We start from the raw sequence: 6,613 nt of genomic DNA, 5'->3' as shown, positions 1-6,613 counted from the left end.
TCAGAAATCCGCCTGCCTCTGCCTCCCAAGAGCTGGGATTAAAGGCGTGCACCACCACCACGCCCGGTTATATTCATTTTTAAAGCAATTTTGGTGAACACACCGAATTTTAGTTTAGCTGTTATTTTCTTCCTAAAAGTTTCAGGTCACTTGGTTGCTCAAAGTCTAGCATAAATCTTGCTGTCTGCTCTTTCAAAACTTCTTTTTCCTCATTTTCTTTCAGCCATTTTCTTCCTCATCATTGTTTGTCATCATTACTATTTTCACTTGTTCAGTTGTGATTTCCTTTGCATCCACTTTGTGTAAAACAAATAATACTTTGGGAATCTCTGGTTTTGAGCATTTTATCAATTTTTTTTAAACATTCCATATATTATCTCTTCAGAATCACTCTGTCCAAATCTCTTCTCTTATGCTGGCAAAAGGTATATGCATTTTTATTAAATCATCTTTTCTTCTCTTTCTATCTTCTCTTATTTCAACTGTTCCATATTTCCTACTGGCTTCATCGTCTACTGTCTGTCCCTTCTCTACTATACGAGTGGTTCTCAATCCGGGCACTGAGTGACCCTTTCACGGGGGCCACATATCAGATAACCTGCATATCAGATATTTACATTAGGATTTGCCACAGCAAAATTACAATTATGAAGTAGAAACAAAAATAATTTTATGGCTGGAGTCACAACAGCATGAAGAACTGTATTAAAGAGTTGTAGCATTAGGAAGGGTGAGAACCACTATACTAACACATCTAGGGATTTTTAAATTTTAGATAACGTACTTAAATTAAATTAAAACTTTCTAAGATTCTAGTGAAAAACCTTACCTTTTCACCCATTTTCTCTACAGTTCTATTTCTTTGCTACTTACATGGTTATTCAAGGTGCAAACTGATATAGATGCTAGCATCTTTTGGGGCTCTTTTTTTAGTAGTTGTTTTCCTTTGATCTGACCATGCAATCAGCCCTGTCCTTTGCTGGCTCCTGTGCTCTTTGCAGACTGTGGCATTTTTTCTTAGTGAGCTCAGCCTTCTCTCTGGCACTGACAGAACTGCCACCCTCTGGATTTTCCTCACCTCTAAGGCTTCAACTGAAAGCTTGTTATTAACAGCCCTAGTCTCCAGGATAATAAATTTTATTTGTCTTATAAAAATACTACAAAGTTCTAGGTCAAATTTTTCTGCCTAGCTTAGGCATTAAGTATCCCATCCAAGCTAGCCCCAGGATTCAACAGACCCAAGGGATCTCTGCACCCGTCTTTCTTATCCTTCAACTACAGCACTTTCTCTTCAGACAACTTGTAGTCCTGCACTTTCTGTGCTTCAGGTCAGCACAGAGTATTCCCTAGAACAAGAGAAGGATACCCACTTCACAGGAGCCTTTTTCTGCACCTCTGGCCTCCGTACTTCTGAGTGGCCAAGTAGTTTGCTGTCTTCAAGCAACACTCTCTACTTGTTTTTAACTCTGGGTTTGTTTGGGGGTTGGGTTTTTTTTGGGGGGGGGTTGCTTTCTCTGTGTACCCCTGGCTGTCCTGGAACTCTGCCTCCTGAGTGGTGGGGTTAAAGGCATATGCATGACCACCCAGATTTTGTTTTTTGGTTCAAGTTATTTTTATAGAACACTGTTTACGAGCCACCTACACAAGTCAACTTACATGTGCTTCTGATTTAGGTATAAAATTTGAAAACTAGTTTTTATTAAATGAAACTTAATGGACTATTAAATACAACTAAGATGGACTGCAGCATACATGATAGAGAAACTAAGACTCCTTTAGTTTGCCAGGGTATCAGAACACATAGCACAGAAATGTACTGTCTCATGATCTGCAGACCTAACACACACCACAGAGATGTACTTTCTCATGATTTGCGACCTAAAGTTCAGATGTGGGCAGAAATACTGTCTTGGAAAGGGCTTTCTTTCCCTTTGGCTTGTAGATGGCTGTTTGTATCTTCAAATGATCTCTCTTCTCCACACATCTGTGACCTCATATCTTTTAAGGACAGTAGTCATACTGCATTAGATCCTCCCATAGCTTTTCTAATAGCCTTAATCCCCAAATATACTTCTGTTTTAAGTTCCTGAGGACTTGAACTACAAACATTTAGGGAGAACAAAACTGAGAACTCTAATTCAGTTGGCCAAGTTAATATAGATGCTTATAATATAAAATGGAGAAAAACTGTAAAGTAAAAACAAAAATTTTCAAGGCAAAGAAAACATACAAGAAATTTACTGAAGAAATAAATAAAATTGACAAATAAATACAACATAAAACTGTGCTTCCTAAAACCTAAAAAATAGATCTAAAAATTCCACTTAAAATTGAAGTTCCATATATAATTTATTGTTGAAGTATAAAGTAGAAATACTTCACCAAATTTGAAAAAAGCATCAGAAACAAAATCTACCTTTGTAGATATATAGATTTATAAGCATTACACTTGCACTATTAGTTTATAATACTAAATAACTGTTCTTCTTTCATCAAGGACTTCTCTCTGCAACAGATGCACACCATTACAGAAAACCACTATGGATCAAAATGCCTGTTCCCAGTTGACGAATCTACACAACTCCTGCACCCAAGGCTCAGAGGTGGAAAGATTCTAAGAGCTAAAAGAACAGGTAGTTTGCTGTAAGATTTTTCCTCCTAGGAACACAAGAAACTACACTGAGGAAGTCTCACAAAAATGGCTGGCTAGATATGACCTGAACAAGGAAGACACTCACTATGCTATGGAGGAAGACAGAAGCTCAGGAGGCCTCATCCCCAAAGAACTGTGCAACTAAGGAATGCAAAGGTGGAAAACTGGTCTTCCCAGGAAAAGCACAACTGTTTCTCCAATAACAAATGGTCAGTCATCCCTGAAGGCTGGATTGGGCAGTGACTTAGGGCTAGAGAGATGACTGAGCAGTCAGAGCACTGGCTGGTCTAGCAGAGGATCTGGGTTCACTTCCTAGCACCATGGCAGCTCCAAACTGTCTGTACTTCAGCTCCAAGGGTCTATTGCCTGCTTCTGGTTATCTGCAGGCACAAAGTACCCACAGGATGTACTGACATATATTTATGCAAACACTCACGCACATAAAATAAGTAAATCTAAAACAAAAACAGAGAAAAAGAGAGACCCAGTGATACATTGTCAATATGAATTCTTTGCTTGAAATTAGGACCCAACATTTCAATGTCATAACTATGTAAGAACCTAACTTCTCATTTTAGTCAAGTTACTTTAGGTTTGTTACATTTCCTGCCTGATAATAAAGTTAATACCAATCAATACCATTATAAAGTTATAGTCCTGTCATAAACATGTCAATTGTATAAGCAAAGTAAATGTTGAAGATAGAAATCTTTAAATAGGCTAAGGTTCCTACGGCACTGCTTCACCTGCTTATAAAACCCCACACTCATCCATGTCTGATAACACGACTTCCTCACATAATCACACCCACAGAGGGCTACAATTCGTAATACGTTTGACTAAAAATGTCAAAACGAGTTTGCAAATCATCTCTAATGTTTTTCCTTTAAAAGTGTATGTATTTAAATTTTCATTTTTATTACTTTTAATCATGTGCAGGTATATGGGCCTGCTTGTGAATACATGGGTGCCTTCAGAGGCCAGCGGCTTCAGCTGCCTTGGAGCTGGAGTTACAGGGGTTATGAGTACCAGTGTTAGGGACTAAACCCTGGTCCTCTGGAAGAGCAGCACATGTTCTTAACACAGGCCTTTCTCCAGCCCTGAATTTTCTTATTAACACAGCCAATTTTAAAATATATAATAAATTAGAACTAGGGTTAAATAAATATTTGCCCTGTTTATAAGAACACAAAATAACCCAAACTTTAAAATTGTTTCACACATAGGAGAATTCTACAGCATAGTCTTAAAAGACATTTATTTGTTTGCTTACTGTGTGAGAGGGGTTTGCCTATATATGTATGCCCCACATCCATGTCTGGTGCCTATAGAAGCCAGAAGAGGGTATATGATCCACCAGAAACGGAGTTACAGGAGGTTGTCTGCTTACATGGGGTGCTGGGAGTCAAACTTGAGTCCTCCGGAAGAGCCAGTGTTCAGAACCAGTGAGTCATCTGTGGTGGTTTGAATGAGATGTCCACCATAAATCTCGGGCATCTGAATACTTGGCCCCCAGTTGGTGGTTGGTTGGGGAGGATTAGGAGCCTTGGGAGAGGAGGTATGTCACTGTGGTGGACTTTCAAATGCCTGTGGGCTCTCAGCTGCTGCTCCAGTCAACATGTCTGCTGTTTGCTGCCATGCTGCTCTGGTGCCCTGCCAGAGAAATAACACTCTACCTTTACAGAGGACAGAGTCACATCCCTCTGTAATTCTAAGCCCTAAAGCTTTCTTAAGTTGTTGTGGTCACAGTGCTTTATCAGAGCAACAGCGGGTATCCAACACCATCTTCCAGGCCTTGTTTATTTACTGTTTTGCAGGGCTGGACCCAGAGCCTATTCATGCTAGGCGAGCTTTATCCTTCATCACTGCTTCCTACTCTTTAACTCTGAGACAAGGTCTGACTAAAGAGATCAGACAGGCCCCTGAAATTGAACTACAAGTATATGTCTTATTTATGTATGTGTGTGTCTGTGTGTGTGTGTTCATGCATGTGCACCAGCAGCGAGTGTGTAGGTCAGAGGACGACTTGCAGAAGTCAGTTCTCTCCTTCCATTGCTGGGGTCCCTGGTATTAAACTCAGGCCACCAGGAGCAACTTGGCAGCAACTCTTTTACCACTGAGTCTCTCACTAGATCAAGTCGTGAACCCGAGATCCTTTTGCTTCAGCCTTGAACGTAGCTGGGATTACAGACTATACCACAAAGCCTCACTCCACATACATACAAAACACAAAGGTGAACATAAAAAAAAATGCAATGGTATATTTAGAAAAGCAAAGCTTGCAAACTGCAAATCAATATATACATAGATGGATAGAGGGACATACAAACCTGTATTTACACAAACTGATATCTTAAACACATCTAAAAACACTTTGTATATACATAATAAATTACAAATAAAACTGAACACTTTATAAAAATACTGTATTTAGTTCATCTAATTCTTATAATGTAAACAAAACAAGCAAAAAACACTCACATAAACATATTTACCCAATGTTTGTTACCACAAAAACTAAGTACCTTCTAGCCAAGAACCTCAGCATTATGGCAGAGTGAGTGCTTTGGAGGGGGAGGGTAGCAAATGAGAGAAGGATTTCACTTTTTACTGTGACATCTATGCCATTTTCATGTAATTAACTCACATACACACCCTTTAAATTAAAAAAAAAAAAAGCAAATAAAGACGCTTTCAAAGCTTTAAAATTTTTTAAATGAAAAGGGCCTAAATCCTCATCTTTAGAAAGCAGATCATTAGACTGCAAACATGTTGTCTGTTGTAAAAATAGAACACCAGTCTGCCGTATACACTGCTCTATCTAGTGCAATGAAGTCAGAGGACAAGCATGGTGTGTGGCAGTCAACTAATTAAAAGATCACAGCACTGGTTTGCTTGTTTCATGGCTTATGAGGAGGTTTTAGGAAAGTTCACCCTATACATTAGCACAATTAACACCAACGGCTACACTTAGACTTTAGAGTAAAGTAAATGCTAGTTACAATGAAAGTCCATTGTTAAAATGAAAAATCTTATCAATCTAACATATTACAATCAGAAGTCTGAAACAGGCTAGAACTGGGATAAAGAGAAGCAGAAGAGTGGAAAGCCAAAGTAATTTATGGTCTGAGAAGCTTGGTTTAGATGGATAGTGTTTTCTAGCTTACAACCAATAGCTAAACGTCAGAAAGAGTGTGTGTTCTAGTGCAAACAGAAGAGAATTCCCAGCCAGCTGGGTCTCTTCTAGCATTATAATTATTACCTTTTCATCTTCTTAGCAAATCAGGCTCTTGGGTTTTTGAGAATGTCTACATTATACTAAGTAGGCACATGTACATGCAGATTTTATGGGTATACTAACAATATCGATTTTAGAGGCTTACTATTACAATAATTCAGTGCGTGCTTGTATGTGGTAAATTTTATGATAAAATCTACACACATTTACTTGGAGCAGCAGCAAATATTAAATAGAGACATTTTATCTACTAAGGAACATCTAACTATTCTTGAGGAAATTTTTGCTTATCACAGCTAAGGTGTGATAAGTGAATGTTCCTGTCATATGGTGGACAGAGCCAGAAACAAGGGTCAGCCTCCTTTCAAAACCATTACTGCTCTGTTAAGTCAACAGTGCTACACCCTTTTGTCTCAGCTCCAGACTCTGTTTCTGCAACTCCTTCCATGGGTATGGGGTCCATCCCATAATCAGCCACCAAATGACACTATTGCATATGCCAGCAAGATTTTGCTGAAAGGACCCTGATATAGCTGTCTCTTGTGAGGCTATGCCAGTGCCTGGCAAAAATAGAAGTGGATGCTCAGAGACCCCAATGGAAGAGCTAGAGAAAGTACTCAAGGAGCTGAAGGGGGCTGCAACCCTATAGGTGCAACAATATGAAGTAACCAGTACCCCCTGAGCTCAAGTCTCTAGCTGCATATGTAGCAGAAGATGGCCTA

The 6,613-nt window shown here is 39.1% G+C and overlaps 1 protein-coding gene across 1 annotated transcript in view; it reads right to left on the bottom strand.

The window, feature by feature from the left end:
* The window catches only part of Rictor (RPTOR independent companion of MTOR complex 2), a 95,436-nt gene that overhangs the window by 56,197 nt on the left and 32,626 nt on the right, over positions 1-6,613 (bottom strand). The window lies entirely within an intron of this gene.

The sequence above is a fragment of the Mus pahari genome, chromosome 11 (genome assembly GCF_900095145.1).
Source record: "Mus pahari chromosome 11, PAHARI_EIJ_v1.1, whole genome shotgun sequence".
Classification (NCBI taxonomy): Eukaryota; Metazoa; Chordata; class Mammalia; order Rodentia; family Muridae; genus Mus; species Mus pahari.
Note: the sequence above shows the minus strand (reverse complement) of the source record. Positions and strands in the feature narration are given on the sequence as shown.